Source organism: Taudactylus pleione, unplaced genomic scaffold, assembly GCF_031769625.1.
Source record: "Taudactylus pleione unplaced genomic scaffold, aTauple2 ptg000016l, whole genome shotgun sequence".
In the NCBI taxonomy this organism is placed as follows: Eukaryota; Metazoa; Chordata; class Amphibia; order Anura; family Myobatrachidae; genus Taudactylus; species Taudactylus pleione.
In genome coordinates this window covers 22590313-22608720 of record NW_028284418.1, presented here as the reverse complement: position 1 = coordinate 22608720, position 18408 = coordinate 22590313, and the positions used below count along the sequence as shown (strand labels likewise).

Sequence of the window (18408 nt, the reverse complement as noted above, 5' to 3'; positions counted from 1 at the left end):
GCCGCTACCAACATTGCAGCCTGAGGTTTTCCACATTGCCAAAGGATGCACAGCCCACGGGAGCACGAAGCATATGGTATAAGGCCAGCTCGGGTCACCCAGTGTGGAGTACACACAGGCTGTTTCAGCTCACCATACAACAGACTCTGCCGATTTACAAGTATACTTATGGGTAAGAGAATAATACTGTTTGGCTACCTCGGCCGATTGGAAGCTTTGTGATACCTTTATTATCTTTTATTATGAGAGACTCAACACTTTTAAGGATCAAAGGTTTCTTGGACTAATAAGGATTATCATTCCACTTATACACACTGAACCACAAGTGGTATCAGCAGTAATTTTGATCTCGTTGCAATGCATATATATATATATATATATATATATATATATATATATATAAATACACACACACACACAGTCATGTGCATAAATATTGGGACATTGACTGAATTTTCATATTTTGGCCTCTATTCACCACCACAATGGTTTTGAAATGAAACAAACAAGATGTGCTTTAACTGCAGACTTTCAGATTTAATTTGAGGGTAATTACATCCAAATCAGGTGAACGGTGTAGGAACTACAACGGTTTCTATATGTGCTTCCCACTTTTTAAGGGGCCAAAAGTAATGGGACAAACTAAACAATCCTAAATCTAAATTTCACTTTTTAATACTTTGTTGCAAATCCTTTGCAGGCAATTACAGCCTGAAGTCTGGAATGCATAGACATCACCAGACGCTGGGTTTCATCCCTGGTGATGCTCTGCCAGGCCTCTACTGCAAATGTCTTCAGTTCCTGCTTGTTCTTGGGGCATTTTCCCTTCAGTTTTGTCTTCATCAAGTGAAATGCATGCTCAATCGGATTCAGGTCAGGGGATTGACTTGTCCATTGCATAACATTCCACTTTTTAGCCTTAAAAAACTCTTTGGTTGCTTTTGCAGTATGCTACGGGTCATTGTCCATCTGCACTGTGAAGCGCCGTCCAATGATTTCTGAAGCATTTGACTGAATATGAGCATATAATATTGCCCGAAACACTTCAGAATTAATTCTGCTGCTTTTGTCAGCAGTCACATCATCAATAAATACAAGGGAACCAGTTCCATTGGCAGCCATACATGCCCATGCCATGACACTACCACCACCATGCTTCACTGATGAGGTGGTATGTTTTGGATCATGAGCAGTTCCTTTCCTTCTCCATACTCTTCTCTTACCATCACTCTGGTACAAGTTGATCTTGGTCTCATCTGTCCATAGGATGTTGTTCCAGAACTGTAATGGCTTTTTTAAATGTTGTTTGGCAAACTCTAATCTGGTCTACCTGTTTTTGTGACTCACCAATGGTTTACATCTTGTGGTGAACCCTCTATATTCACCCTTGTGAAGTCTTCTCTTGATTGTTGACTTTGACACATATACACGTACCTCCTGGAGAGTGTTCTTGATTTGGCCAACTGTTGTGAAGGGGTTTTTCTTCACCAGGGAAATAATTCTTCTGTCATCCACCACAGATGTTTTCCGTGGTCTGTCGAGTCTTTTGGTGTTGCTGAGCTCTCCGGTGCATTCTTTCTTTTTAAGAATTTTCCAAACAGTTGATTTGGCCACACCTAATGTTTTTGCTATCTCTCCGATGGGTTTGTTTTGATTTTTTAGCCTAATGATGGCTTGCTTCACTGATATTGACAGCTCTTTGGATCTCATATTGAGAGTCGACAGCAACTGATTCCAAATGCAAATGTCACACCTAGAATCAACTTCAGACCTTTTACCTGCTTAATTGATAATGAAATAACGAGCGAATAGCCCACACCTGTCCATGAAATAGCTTTTGAGTTGACAGTCCCATTACTTTTGGCCCCTTAAAAAGTGGGAAGCACATATAGAAACCGTTGTAATTCCTACACCGTTCACCTGATTTGGATGTAATTACCCTCAAATTAAATCTGAAAGTCTGCAGTTAAAGCACATCTTGTTTGTTTCATTTCAAAGCCATTGTGGTGGTGAATAGAGGCCAAAATATGAAAATCCTGTCAATGTCCCAATATTTATGCACCTGACTGTGTGTGTGTGTGTATATATATATATATATATATATATATATATATATATATATATATATATATATATATATATATATATATATACATATATTATTTTTATTTTTTTTTTATTTTTTTTATAATAGTAGCACATAGGTTTGTATAATACAAACAAGTAAATTCAATTATGTGAGAGAGAGACATATCTTTGTCTACAGTATAGATAACACATACAGAAAAATATTCAAATAGAAGGAGAGAGTATAGTTGATTGAATCAATACAGAAAAATCGATGCAATCTATGACAATCTCAATATTATGTAAATAGATTCAATGAGAATCAAAAATCTATTAAATAACTCAAAGAAAGACCCCAAAATAACAAAATAATGACAGATTTACAAATCCAAGGGGAATGAACAAAGAAAGGGAAACACATAAGGTAAGAAGGGGAAGGTAAGGGTGAGATAATAGAGTAAAGAAGACTTTCATATGACTATGGATGAAATTGAGACTTGGCTAAGTCTAGTGGAGAAGGTAGGGAAGGAAGACTGATACAATATATATATCAAAATTATTTAAGATGAAGATAAACCTCTACGTAAGTACCAATCCGTGTTTTCCAATAACTTAATTATATGATCTTGGAAAGATTTATCTAACGTATTAATATAGGGTTCCCATTTATTGTAGAACTTCCCTACTCCCTTATTAATATCTGGCATGGTTGAACATCTGTCAAAATATAATAATTGCATCATTTTTTGTTTAACTTCAGTAAGAGGGAGAAGTTCTACTAGTCCAATGTATGAGAATTATCTTTTTTTGCTACTGTGACCACATAGTGATCAAAGGTATCTTCAAAATCTTATCCGGACCTAAATCCCAATGCTTGAAATTAGCAAATAAGCATGCTAACTGATCAGGTGATAAATGACGTGAATACAAATTATTAATAAAGTGTATAACTGTGTACCAATATTTCCAAATTTTACCACATTCCCACATGCAGTGAATGAATGTAGCATTACCTAAATTACTTTTGGGACAATTTCCTGACTCTGAGTCCACCATATGTCGACGCTGTGCAGGAGAAATGTATGCTCCATGAATCGTATATATATGTTCAGAAATAGAGAATATCGTTACAATATACTTTTTCCATGTATCTAGCAATTTGACCCATTGTATAGCAGAGAAATTGTCAACTTTGAATATATCATATTAACTTTGTAGGGGACAGTATTTAGTAATCTAAAAAGTGAATTAAGGGAATCAGAGTCTTTAGCCTCAATGGAAAGAAATGAGATGTAATGTCTGGTTTGTAAGCACATATAAAAATGTTGCCTTGGCAGTTGATATTTTTGTTGTAAATCTGTGAAAGATAGTAAAGATCCACCGGGGTCAAACACCTTAGCAATAATCGACAACCCTTTTTATCTCCATCGGAGAGAATTGGTATTAGAGGGTGGGAACGCAGGATTACCCCATAGAGGAACATATGGGGAATAAAGATGGTTCCTTTTTAATTTCTTATTAATCAAAATCCATGAATAGTAAGTATCCTTAAAAATAATAATATTTATTATTGAGTGAGGTATATTATCTATATTAGAATGTAATAAAGTACTAGGGGAATAAGGTACGAACAGTGCTGAGTCTAAATGATGATCTGTATAACAACTACAATTCTGTAGCCAATCACTGACATAGCGGAAACATACTGAAAGAGAATATGACAACAGGTCAGGAAGGCCAAAACCACCTTTATTTCGAGGAGACTTCATCTTAGCCAAAGCCACTCGTGGCCGTTTACCTTGCCATACAAAATGCGAGAAATAGTAAGGATTTTGATGTCTTTTTTTGAAAGACTAATTGTCAGCATTTGCATGAAATACATTTTTTTTTTGGAAAAATTATAGTTTTAATCACTATCAGCCTTCCTAATAAAGAAAGAGGAAGAGATTTCCAATTATCTAAAAAAGATTTAATTTTAGCTATCACGGGGGGAAAATTGCTCGCATTAAAGTTGAAACAGATCAGAAGTAATGTTTATACTGATATTTAAGGTTGTTGATAAACCATGAAAAGACTGCATGGTTGGTAAAGATCTAAAATACGTTTCCGGTCCACAAATAGGCATTAACTCTGATTTACCTAGGTTAACTTTATATCCTGAGATTAAAACAACAAATTATATCCATCACTGCTGAAAGTGAGTCATTAGGATTAGAAATGAAAAGCAGCATATCGTCTGCAAAAAGAGCTACATTTAATGAAACTTTACTAATCAAAATTCCCTCTACTAAAATTGAAGATCACAAAGCTATAGCCAAGGGTTCAATTGCTACAGCAAATAATGGAGAGGAGAGGGGGCAACTGTGTCTTGTTTCCCTGGTTGTCTCATTGCATATAATTAACAATTGGATTGTATTGTGGGGGGTTTGTGTGTTTTTTATATGTGTATTATGTTGATATTAAATATATTATTCTTTTATTGAGAGAAGCCTTGTTGTATTAAGTTGTTATCAGTCAACCAATACCTTTACATCCACGCAAAAACATTTTTGATGCATATATTCACCACATTATCGCTGTTTATATATATATATATATATATATATATACACACACACACACACGTACACACAGGTGTATATGTGTACATGTGTGTATATGTTTATCAATTTACATATATGTTATCTTTTGTGTGTGCGTTCCTTTTTGGATTAGCTGGTAACTGACCATTTGGACTTTCAGCAGCCTAGGTAGGTGAACCTAGCGTTAGACACTAACGACTACATCTATACATTTTAGGTAGTGTGACACAGACAGAAGGCTATCCCACAGTTTTACTAATCAGCTGCAGCCTGATTATCAATCAATTACATGGCAGGTAGGCCATGATGGGTCCAAAGATATGGAGACCCAACCACTCTCCTCTATTCACTTCAGAGACCCTTAAACAAGCTCTTACTTGAGTCAAACACATATGAAAGTCAGCTTTGTGACAAATACTGAAATGATCTGAAGATTGCATTCACTATTTTCCCAGTGATTCTTCAATAGTGTGTAATAGATTTTTGTAATATTTCTGTACTAGAAAAATGAATGATAGTTCTCTAAAACATAGGAAAAAATTAAGCATTAACCAAATACAGTAATAGCCCAGGGAAATTTTCCCCTTAATGATCATTTTATCCGGTTTTACTGGGAATAACATCATACTTACCGACATTCTGGCAGCCCCTTCAGGGAGGGTGCTCCCAGGTCGGTGCAGCAGGCTTTGTGGGGGCGGCTGAAGTAGGCGGTACAATGGCATTCCGGCGCGATAGTGGCCCCGCCCCCTGCTTTATAATGCAGATATTACTGGCATTATAAAGCCGGGGCCGAGGATACGATGACGCGATTCAGCGTTAAACATGTCACTGCACTCCCAGACCGCCCACTTTTGCGTGCGGGCATACAGGGGGGCGGTGACCACCCCGGGAGACTTGCCTACTCTTGCAGGGGGTCTGGAGCGGCACCCGATTTTAGGGAGGCTCCCGGTAGTCCCAGGAGAGTAGGCAAGTATGAATAAGTTATTCATCCAAATTAATTGTAAATATGTTTCATGAACAACAGAGTTTTCTCCTTTATTTGTTTCTATATCTATGTAAAGTACATGAGAGTAAAGAGCTGAATATAAGAATACAGAAATATCCTGGGCCGCTGAGAGGGGGGACTGGGGAATAATTAGCCGGGGAGGAAAGAGGGCCCCCCCACCACCCATTTACCTGTCAGCGGCAGCGGCCTGTGTCTTTCCAGCCAGCACACACTACTATCTGCTAGGCTGCAGTGGGACCAGAGTGGCTGCAGCATCATTCTCCTTTGGCTGTGCAGCTCTCTACAGACCTGGAAATATAATCACCGCAGAGTCTGGTGCAAACCGATACCAAACTCGTTTTGGAAATTCTTGTTCACCCAGTGGTGCGGGCCTATGTAACGAATGCCTCGGCCGCAGATACTGAGGAATGTATTCAGATGTCCACCTGCGGCTTTGCAAGTACAAGCATCTGCGTACAGCATCAATCGCAGATCCTTTGATTAATAGTCTTCTCTGTAACCCAATGGTAGCACAGACTGGAACTTAGATGCCGAAGTCATTTTTCTTGCATATGAGATTGCAGACGCAGGATGTGACACATCGTTCATCGTTCAAATTTATCTGCTAATGGATAGGCCCCTTAACAGGTATCGGAGAAGTTGCACACGGGAAGTTGCAAATAATCACTCAACTATATGAACATCAGCATTGCGTGACTCAAACTTAGGCCAGGTCTGACATCAGCATTGCATGTGACTCCGAATTAGGCCAGGTCTGACATCGGCAATGCGTGCGGGCGGATTGCGTGTGACTCCGAATTAGGCCAGGTCTCACATCGGCAATGCGTGTGGATTGCGTGTGACAAAGAATTAGGCCAGGTCTGACATTGGCAATGCGTCCAGACTGCGTATGACAAAGAATTAGGCCAGGTCTGACATTGGCAATGCGTGCGGATCGCGTGTGACTCAGAATTAGGCCAGGTCTGACATCGGCAATGCGTTTAATGAATTAAGCCATGTCTGACCTGGTGTAGGACAAGTGCCTTAATATTGCTAGTTTTACCATTGCATGCAATATTTATGTGTAATGAATGCCACATGCTAGGAGCTGCACCTTTTTCTCTGTTAGACCGAATCCCTTTCCACAAAGTGCAGGAACTAAATATTTACTGCGCTTAGGAAGTATTGTCTAGATTGTAAACTATCTTGATATGGGCCCTCTCTTACCTCTGCCTCATGTCATATTGCGTGCAGACCAGAGCCGGATTAAGGGGGGGGCATAGGGGGCGAGTACTCCCGGGCCCCCCTCTCTCAGGGGGCTCCCCAGCCAGAGCAGCTTTGACTAGGCCCAGTGAAAGGTGTATACAAGTACCCCGAGATTCCAAGGGACCCCAGTCACTCTTACCCAGGCCAGTCTGTGCGGGGCCCGCGCCGCTGCAGTAATAGGATGAACCCAGCAGGTAAGCCTCTTCACTGTCACTGGCATCTCCTGGCTTGCTCAATAAAGTTTTTTTTTTCCGCCGCAGTGTGTGTGACGTCATGACGTCCGTTTACTGCTTGGGTGAAGACCAGCTGAGTGAGGAGCCTGCCGCCGCTGTGAGGAGGAGCAAGCAGAAGATGCAACTTAGGTAAGTGTGGGGTTATGGAGGGACACAGGGATGCAGTGGCTGTTCCTGCAGAGAGACAAGGGAGGAGGTGGCTGCTGCAAAGACACAGGGGAGTGCTTGTTTGTCGCTTATGCTCCTCCAGAAGGGGGAGATGGGGAAGATGGCTGCTGCAAAGACCCAGGGAGGTGTTTGTGGCTGATGCTCCTCCAAAGACAGGAGGTAGTGGCTGCTGTTGGGAAATTGGGGGGTAGCTGTGACTTTTGCTGCCAAGACACAGGGGGGCTAAGGCTGATGTAGAGACACAGGGGGGCTAAGGCTGATGCAGAGACACAGGGGGGGGCTATGTCTGTTGAACAGACAAGGGGAGGCTGTGGCTGCTGGATAGACACATGGGGGAGGGTGTCTGAGGCTATGCAGAAACACGGGGATCTGAGGTTATGTAGAAACATGGGGGATCTGAGGCTGTAGAAGAGACATGGTGGGATGAGACAGTTGAAAAGACACAGTAGGGAAGGGGCTGTCACACAATAATATTCATTAAACACTTAAAAAAAAACATATTACCCCTGCTGTATGATGATGACATTGGTTATATTCCTACTTAAACAGGCATTTTCCGGGCCATGCGATTGCCTACATGAATATTGAATACTGTCTGAAGCTATCATCTGTCCAGGGAGGATCCATTTTTTTAGAGGTTCCCCGTTGCTGATGTAACAAAAGACTCAAGCCGACCGGCCTGTACCAAATGGGGAGGGATGGGGTTTGGGCAAGAAAAATTAGTGTAATGGGCCCCAAGGTTTCAGTTGCCGGGCCTCGCTCCAACATAACTCTGGCTCTGCTGTCCGTGAACGATTCTGCTTTTCTCCAGCCTCCTCGCACTGCCCAAGAGGAGGTTCGGGAGTCTGCCCCCCACTGCCGGACTGCATTTAGGAGTCGTACCTGTGTTTCTGTTGCTACCTCATGGAGGTGCGGGAGGAAGAGGCACACACATGACTGTCAAAGCCAGGGGGGTATCGCTTACAAGAGGGAGAGGGCCCCACTATCTTAAGTTCCCAGGGCCCCCCAAAGGCTTAATCCAGCCCTGGTGCAGACAGCAGTTAGAAATGACTTCACTTTAGAACAGCTCTGTACTCTAACAACCCTCTCTGTTTCCTTTTGGTGATATCAGTATTCTCCTTGATGGTAGCAGCGGTCACAACTTCTGCAAATATGGGAAACAAGTGTTCTGGCTCATTATCCAGCAAGCATTATGCCAAATAAATATACTGGGCACATGAGTTAGCAAATCGCCACAAAAGTACCACGCAGCAAAGTGAGAGTGTTCTGCAGAATCAGAAGAAGTATAGCTTCAACTTATACAACTGTTGATGGACATACATGGTTGCCAGCTGCTGATTGTCTTATAATTTCTACAAGTGTCACTGTGCTGGTTGGTTCCAGGAGAGAACAATTTGGCTTAGATAGCTATCAGAGGGCCTGATTCACTATGGATCGCTATCCTGCTTATACGCACACAACACAGTTGCTAATATCAGCAGTGATATTTAAATGTTTGCATTCGCATTGCGATCGCAGCCTGACATAAGGACGCCCACTTCCCCTTACTGAAATCCATATACTTGGCCAACATAGGGAAACAATCGGTAACATTGAGTAACAATGGACAGTTAATGAAGCCCAGACCTCACTCAGGATTTGCTTACTTCAGCGCACACTGCGAGGCCTCAGGTATCGTAGTGGCTTATTCATGCACACGCCTTTGAAACATACAGGCACGCCTGCATTCGGCAATCTCTCCCATAGTGGGCAACAACCACAAGGATTACTTGCTTCAATATGCAAATTTCTACTTTTAGTATCTCTGAGGACTTTTGTAAAGAATCACACTACATTCCTATAACAGCATGGTCTATTTTGAGGCGTGAGCAAAAATATCACAGCTGTGATTGCTCCCAGGAAAGAACAATTTCTAATAAAATGGTGATGGGCAGACATGTCTACCAGCAGATGGCTCTCTTACGCTATCTACAAAATGTCATGGTAGTGATTGATCCCAGTAGAGAAATACTTGGTTGGAGCAGTTATTAGAGACACACCATGACCAGTTAAAACTTAGGGCCTGATTCAGAGCCGCTCGCTGCTGGCGAGCGCACGCTCTGAATCAGGGCGTGTTTTTTTTTTTTTTTTATCCTGCCCGCTCGCAAAGCTGTGGCAGGGCTGTAATGGAGAGGATATGAGGGTAGTTTGAGGGAGTGGGGTCCCAAACTGGTATCCTGCCTAGGGTCCCATGAGGTCTACATCCGGCTCTGGAGCTGTCACTCACCATCAACAGCCGCCCCGTCTTGTAGCGAGACCCGTAGCGACTGAACTTCAGTCGCAGGACAGGTCTCGCACATGCCGGAGGCGGCGCATGCGCAGTGGGGGACCATCGATCCTCTTGCGAGCAGATCTGAATCAGGCCCTTAGTTTTTAGAGGGCAAATTGTGATTGACCAAGCTGAAGTTGACGGAATGAGAAGATAGAATGCTGAGGGACAAAGCCAACGCTGATGGGTTGGAGCATGTAGAATGGTGAGAGACAATCAGCTCCTAACTGCCATGTCACAGGCTGTGTTTGAAAAACGGCAGTTAGGAGCTGATTGGCTGGTACCTTATCACCGTTCGCTTTATCACCTAACACAGCTTAGTAAATAGACCCCTTACTCCTAATTGGCTTGACCAAACTTCTGATTACAGTAAGTGAAAAAGAATTTACATTTGTAAGTGTTGACGGTGCACTGCCAACAGACATCTGTAGCTTTAGGTTACATACCACTGGTAGCCGCAGTCACCTTTGGCTGCTTTAATATAGATATATTGATATTGACTAGTTGGCTAATGAAAGCTAAATTAGCATGTAAGTACTGTGGGCCTGATTCAGCAAGGGTCGCAGTAGCAAAGACGCACACAATTGGTTGATTAATTTGCATTGCGCAAACATCGCAGTGCACGTGCGTGAGCTACCAATTGCGATGGGAAATCCGATTGAAGAGACTACGCAGACTCCGAGCACATTGAGTGACAGGAAGTGACGTTTGTGGGTGGTGACGGGGGGGGTGTGGTCAGGCGAACGCAGGCAGGACAGTGCATTTCAATGTGGTTGCAGGGGTGTGCATAAATTATCCACTGCAATACCATACGCAGCCCGAAGCATCATAGCGTGTGCTGAAGTAAGCCAATCCTGAGTGTGGTCTGATCTGATCTGCCTTAACTGTGTGTATGGGTCCAATGTTACGCGATGTTACCGATTATTTTGCTATATTGGCCAAGTATACGGATGTGTGTAAGGGGAAGTGGGCGTCCTTATGGTAAACTGTGATCGCAATGCGATTGCAAACATTTGCATTTCACCGCTAATATTAGCAACTGCGGTGCGTGCGTTCTAGCAGAATAGCGATCCTTGCTGAATCAGGTCCAGTGTTCACTGAGGCTGGAATAGCCCGCAAATACTAATAGTTTACATTTTATCAAGACTGTCCTGTCCTGAGGACATGGCTTCATAAAACAAGGATGGGTGCATTGTACAAATGGTGGGAGATGTGAATATGAAGGAATGCAAAACTCTTTACTGTTACAGTTATCAGGCCAAAACAGGTAGACACACAAAGCATATGACTACCATAAATACCAACAAACCTGACATGAAATAGCATGGTAATCTGGTAATTTAACATGATTTATTCTGTGTCATTAAATGTATGCTGGCTGATCCAGGTGCTTGGCTGAATATCAGTTTCCAGACTGACTACTAATAGCAAGCAACAATCTCACTGCAATTTCCTGTATGTAGTCTAATATTGAATAAAAAGGATCATATCGGTTTTTGGACTTTCGTCCCGGCCTCCTGATGACTGCCTTCGGTACGCATAAACAGAGTCGCTGACAGCCGCGGCAGGCTCAGGTGACAGGGGGCGTGGCCTAATCAAAAAATTGTGGTGCTGCACGCTGGGGAGGGGGGCGCTGTGTGCCCCTCAGCCCAGCGCACAGCCAATGGGGGGGCACGATAAGAGTGATCGCTCCCCCCATAGTCATAGGAGACTACTCCGGCTGTTGCTTTAACAGCCACAAACAGTCTCCCAGTGCAGCCCAGCACACAGCAGCGTGTGCTGGGCTGCTGTGACGTAAGAGGGGGAACGGTGCCGGACCCGGGCCCCTCCAGCAAGCCCGGGTAATTAGTACCTGCTCCCCCCCACTCTCGGCGCCCCTGCGCATAAATGTCCCAGTTACTGGACTGGCAGCCACAGGATGAAAGCCGGTGGGTCCTGGAGGGGCAGGGTGGAAGAGAAGTTGTGGGGTATATGATATGTTTGTCGAGCGTCTGGAGTTTGTCCCTGCTGGCCGGCCGCACATTATGACGTCAACAGCGGCCGTCCGTCTGTGTCTTCCCTCCCGCCTCAGCACGCGGGTAGCTCGGATATCGCCATTGGTCTGGACCACTCCTTCACAGACCAGTAACCACAATGACCGTCCCCAGAGACAATAGAGAGATAAAGATCATAGGGCCTGATTCAGTATGGATCGCAACTGCGATTGCAATAGAGATTACGCATGCAGTCTCAGTGCGAAGATATGCTAATCCTCTGCGATTGCTATGCAGTCGTAGCACAACATAAGGATGCCCACCTTACCTTACACACATCCACAATATTTAGCAATACTGCAAAACCATCGGTAACAAAGTACAATTGCAGCCTCATGCACACTTGCACAGGCTCTGACCTTACTCAGGAATTGCTATCCTCGTCGCACGCAGTGAGTACACAAGCTGCATATGGCATCGCAGTGGCTAATTTATGCATGCCCCTGCAACAGCGTTCAAATGCATTGGCTGTCTGCTTTTCATGTACCACCCCCCCCTGTCACCTCCCCCAAATGGTACTTCCTGTCAATCACTCTGCGATGGGTCTGCTTCGTCACTGCGATCGCAGTCCCGATCGCAGTGGACTGTTCGCGCACTGCGATAAATACGCATGTGCAGAATGCAACAATCGACCGATTGCGTGGGTAATCGCAGCTGCAATCCTTGCTGAATCAGGCCCATAGATAGGTAAAGAGCATAAATAGACAGAGAGCATAAATAGACGGAGAAACATAAAACATATAAACCGCTGTGACTGTGTACCAACACCAGGCTGTGACAATGACACACACAGTCAGTGTAAAATTACAAACAGAGGCCTAATTCAGAGGTGGCCCCTAAGCTCGCAGGTGTGATTTGGTACGCAAAGCAACCGCGAAAATATGCTGATAGTTACAAAGCTTACCCAAGTATAAAGACGCCCACCACTGCTTTCTCATATGCATATTACGTAAATATTGGTAACATCGACGCATACTCAGCGGCCATCTTGCCCTTGCCGAATGTCTGACCGCCCACAGACTTGGCAGCTCTCCTGACATGCAGAGAGCTCTCATGCTGCATAGGAGATTGCAAGGGCTAATTTATGCACGCCCAAGTAACGCGTTTAAAAGGTCAGACACGCCTGCGATTTACTAACCACTCCCCATTACCTCCCCCAAACGCTGACAAACTGTCACTCACTTTGCGATGGGATCATCTGTGCATCCGTAATCACAATGCGATCGCTGCGCAATCACAGTGCGGCTTTTATGCATGCGCGATGGCAAACGACCGCTCGATCCGAGAACGTAATCGCCATTGCGTTTATCTCTGAATCAGGCCCAGAGTCAACAACACAGACTGTACTGAATACTGTATTATATAGTCTGTTTTAGCCTCCTGCAAAGGACTCCATATAGTAAATATAAAATATACTATTATCCTGTAATATTAGGGATAAAGAAATATATATTTTTATTGTATTTCAACTTGATACTAGGACCTGATTCAGACCTGCTCGCTAGGATGTGTTCGTTCATAGCTGGCCGATTTTCGTATTTGTGCGCATGCTTCTCAGTGCGCGTGCGCAAACCAGTGCGCGATATCGGGAAGCGTTCGCTCGCTGCGCATAGACAGCCCAGCAGAGTGAGTGACAGGAGAAGCAGTTTGTGGGTGGTGACAGGGGCTGGCCACTAGAAACGGGGGTAGTGGAGGTGCGAACACAGGCGTGTCTGAGCGTCTCAACACCATTTCAAAGGCGTGCATAATTAAGAGGCAGCGTCATAATACACGTCACCTGGCTGGATTTTACACTGAAGTGCTCGCAGTGCTTGCGGCAGGGTATGGTCAACCACAAGCGCTGATATTGCATACGATGTAACCCGATGTACCGATGATTACATACACTTCCTGGAGATGACGTGCGCAAGTGGGCGTCTTAAGACAGACTGGTGGGCGTCTGCATACACAAAGACATAGTGGGCGTGCTAATGCCTTGCCGTGTGATCGCCTGCCTTTGCTGAGTTTGCATATGCTGGGTGCGAGCGAACGCATCTAGCGAGCGGGTCTGAATCAGGTCCTGGGTCTTTGGACTCACAAGACTGCCTCTCATAAGTTATACTAAATACTATTTTGCTCATAGTTCTAATTTATAATTATTTAAGAATGTCACCACTAAAGAGAAAATGTCAGTTATCTGATAAATTGCGTAATTACTTTTTTTATTAAGAAATTTAAAGAGGATGACAATAAAACTGTGTTATGCTCAATGTGCAGTGCTGTTTTCAATTGGCCATGGTGGGAAGTCTGACATTACGTTCCATAGTAAACCAAAGAAACACAAACTTGCATCTCAGGCTTCTTTATCGTCCAGGAAAGTGACCAGTTTTTTTTTACACCTGTCAAAGCAGATAATAAGGGGTCTATTTACTAAACCTTGGATGGAGATAAAGTACCAACCAACCAGCCCCTGTCATTTTTCAAAAACAGCCTGTGACATGGTAGTTAGGAGCTGATTGGCTGGTACTTTATCTACGTTCACATTATCTCCATTCAAGGCTTAGTTAATAGATCTCCAAGTCTAGTATGGGGTTTAGCATAGTATGGGGTTTATGTAACAGGGTGCGGTGTGGGTTGTCTGCGCTGGCGGGATCCCCATGAATGTGTAACATTGTTTAATTTTTGAAATACTGTATTGCAACCCTAATCCAAGAACATCACGCTTGTTGCAGTCAAAGGGGGGAATTCAATTGTTTTTTTGGGCATCTTAACCAATGGGCATCTATTAGAGCAATTCAATTGTTTCTCCAATAGATGCCCATTAGTGTTCAACGCGTCCAGAAGCACCAAGTTTAGACGCTCAAAACCGTTAAACCCGACTAAACACTTGGTTTGGACATCTAAACTCCTGGTTTGGGCACCCAAACTCCTGTCTTTGCACACATTACCTCAGGAGGCTGCAAGAAAAAATGTGTCTGCTGCAGCTAATGGGCATCTATCAGACAAACAATTGAATTGCTCTGATAGACGCCTATTAGTTAAGAAGCCAAAAAAATCTATTGAATTCCCCCGTTGGTGCAGTATCCAATTAGCCCTGATATTATTTTGGGGGCGAAAAACTGGAATTTTTTGCAGATAATCCCCGTTTTTGCAGTTTTTTTTCCCCCATATCCTATTACTGTGAACAAAATTTTTTTATATTTTTTGTTAAAAAACATAGGATCCGTGATAAGCTCACGGATCTATGTGTTCTCGCCATTGCGCCGGTGAAAAATCTGCAGTTTTCGTTGATTTTTTTGTCACATCAAGTCCCACAAAAAACCCACGATAAGTGCCCGCAGCGGGCGGCACTTCAGGGCTAATTAGATAGCCCTGCGACGATCCATTAGCAGCACTACTTTAGCGCTGTTAACTAGATACCGCCCTTAATGGGTAGCTTTTCACACTATAATGCACATTATTTCATATTTACAGAATTTCATATCATATGCTATTTTTGCACGTCAAATACTTTCAACAATTAGCAACTTATCAAAACTGATAAATAATAATGGCGTGTAATCAAATTATGAATAAAAAAAATATATTTTTATTTTTTGTGCAGTTGATCAGTCCTAAAAAATAGGTACAGTATACATCTCTGAACTCTCCCTGGAAACAATTGGCACTTTGGCTTTACCTTCAATGCCAATAATATTTTGCTCCCTGTAATCAAACAAGTAGAAAATAAACATTAGCTATATTTCTGTACATTCTCTATTTAACATAATATGAAAACAATAGTTCCCATTACACGTAGTTTGTCTTTAAAGGTTGGCGTATTAATGGGGGGCGTATTCCCTGCTTTGACTAATCATAGATTTGTCCATAAACTTCTAGAAAAAAAAGTGAACATAATTTTGCAAAACACACCCGCCCGCCTCACTCTTATAAAAACATGCTAACCACAACCTAACAATTTACCCGTTTTACCAGATCACGTTGCAGAAAGCGCGGACGCCAAACTGTTGCCCTGTCACGTTAAGGGGAAAGGCTGACCTACATTCAACCAATGAGGAGAAAGAAACGGAAGACAGTCTCGAATCCCAGGGAGAATCACGTGGGGATCGTGCTGGTTTGTGGTTGCCAAAGCCAGAGGGAAGCGGGAGCGCGCCATGTCCAACAGACAGACTATACGATGCGGGGGCGCGCAGTGTCTGACAGACTATGGGATGCGGGGGCGCGCAGTGTCTGACAGACTATGGGATTGCGGGGGCGCGCAGTGTCAGACTGACTAGGATGCGGGGACGCGCAGCTAAATACAAATAATGCATGAGGATATTGTTGCTGCCCTCTAGTCATAAAAAGCAGAACTACAGCGAAAAACATCAGCTATAGTACATGTGACAACACAGATCAATCACCAATCCATTTACAGCACTGACGCAATATATATAATAATGGTGCATATACACTGTCAGATGAAGGATTTTACCAACGATTTGAACGATTTTAGACTATTAAAATTAATGGAATCGTACAAATCTGACTGCAAACACATCAGATGTCAGATATCGTTATCTGACAAGCGGGAACGCGCTTCGTTCATCGTTGCAGGCTGACGTCAGATTTTCTTTCAAATATGAACAATTTGTAAAATCGTTATCGTTCAGATCTGACAGAAAATCTGACCGTGTGTATGCACCATAAGACAACTGACGAGAAAGCTCATATAAAGTCAGTTATTTATAATTATATGAATTTTATAAATTATACATTCCCTTCTGCAACTTGCATCGATTGCATAAAATATAACAATTACAACATATACTGTACCAAAGACCAGCTTTGTGTAGTTTCCAAGGGCAATGGTAATAAACTATGCCTGACGGTGAAAAATATTATCCTGGAGCCTCCTAATGGCATACTTTCTTGACTTGCCGGGCCATAAAATGGAGTGGCTACCTCGTGTGGCTCTCCGGATAAAATGCATTACTGAGACTGCACTACAGCTTCTACTGGAGTCCCCAATGACATGTAATACACATGGTTTTTCCCCAATTTTCCTGTCCCAGAACGGGCTCAGAAGTTTAGGGCTGGTTATGCTTTTTGGAGTGGGAACCCAACACCATTTTTTTTAACCCTTTATTTTAATGGGTTCTGCACAAGATCTTGGCGCTCATAATGCCGGCGGTCAGAATCCCAGCAGCGTAATCCTGACAGTGAAAATTCGGACACATGAAGGTAAGTATTCTAACCCTTCCCCACAGCCTAACCCTTACCTTTTCAGCAGCCTAACTGCCCCTCCCACTGCAGCCTAACTCTAGCCCTCCCCTCACGTAGCCTAATCAGAACCCTCCCCCTAGTGCCTAAACCTAACACTAACCCTAATATTCAATGTCGGAATCAAAGCCGTCAAGATTCTAACTGCTGTCGGGATTCCGCTGCCAGGATTCTGTCCACCGGCATTATCTGTGCCAAGATGGTGACTACATCCTCTTTTAACTATAACACACACAGAAGTACTGCACAGATCACACTGATCTGTGCAGTGCTTCTGCGGGACATGCCGCTGACAGGCAGGTCTATTAATTTCGGCCAAATATGCCTGAAATCACACACGATCAAACACAATTCCACAGACCATCGGAAAACACGGTTCAGTCAAACACGATTCTTAGTAAATTTGTGTGTTTGATTGGGAAAAAACTCACATGTGTCAAAGCGATGCCCAGTGTGTTTCAATCCCGGACAGAGAAGATTTTTAAGAAATATACTCCTCAGTGTGCTCACTGATGTGATACTAATTTAAAAAAAAAGATTTAAATTGACCACAATATGGCATTGCATTAATGCATGTTTGCTTACCCTAACAAGCTTCAGTGAATTCGCTTGTCCCAACCACCCAAACCCTTGGGTAATCGTTCATTATGCCCCACCCCTTACTGCATGATATCATGATTGGAAGCATTGCAGACCCTCCAATATGGCAGGTACAAATTGCTCTGCTCCTGAATTTCCCACTTAATTTCTGTATGTAGCCACCTGTACTGAACTAATTAATTGAGAAGGGTGTGGTATTGAACTGTGGGGGTGGGGCTTAATTACACAAAATGCAATGCCATTTAACCCTTGCCTCCCTGAATTTTCCAAAGTGAAGTCTTATGGAGCATACACACGGTCAGATTTGTCAGATGAACGATTTGAACGATTTTACCAAAGTTTTGAACGATTTTTGACTGCATTAAAATGAATGGAATCGTCCAAGTCTGACTGCAAACACATCAGATGTCAGATATCGTTATCTGACAAACGGGAACGCGCATCGTTCATCGTCCATCGTTCAGGCATGTCAGATATGTCAGATTTTCCTTCAGATATGAACGACTGAACGATTTTTAAATCATTATCGTTCAGATCTGAAGGAAAAATCTGACCGTGTGTATGCACCATTACAGTGGTAGCAAGTAAACATTAAGGCAGAGGTTCCCAAACTCCACCATTACAGTCCAGGTTTTAAGGATATCCGTGCTTGAGCACAGGTGACTCAATTAGTACCTTAAGGCCCCCATACATCAGCAATTGATTGCAGCAATTGGGCAATTTGCAATCGATTGTGTATAACAATCTTTCCCTTTTTCAATCGATTGTGGCAATTCTGCAATCTGGAATCGATTGAAAAAGGGGAACATTTTTATACACAATCAATTGCAAATTGCACAATTGCTGCAATTAATTGCTGATGTATAAGGGCCTTTAGTCAATTTAATTTAACCATCTGGGTTCAGGCATCAATATCTTTAAAACT

General features: G+C 43.1%; 2 protein-coding genes across 4 annotated transcripts in view; both read right to left on the bottom strand.

The window, feature by feature from the left end:
* The window catches only part of HLF (HLF transcription factor, PAR bZIP family member), a 75312-nt gene extending 57757 nt beyond the window's left edge, over nt 1-17555 (bottom strand). For 2 of the 3 annotated variants that reach the window (XM_088475076.1, XM_088475085.1), the window contains exon 1: nt 17315-17383. The gene's annotated coding sequence lies outside the window, so the exon portion shown is untranslated. Of the gene's footprint in view, nt 1-17314; nt 17384-17468 lie in introns of those variants that run through there. The other variant, XM_088475068.1, reaches the window with a different exon arrangement.
* The window catches only part of STXBP4 (syntaxin binding protein 4), a 275156-nt gene continuing 272057 nt past the window's right edge, over nt 15310-18408 (bottom strand). The window contains exon 18 of the mRNA XM_088475045.1: nt 15310-15326. The gene's annotated coding sequence lies outside the window, so the exon portion shown is untranslated. The remainder of the gene's footprint in view (nt 15327-18408) is intronic.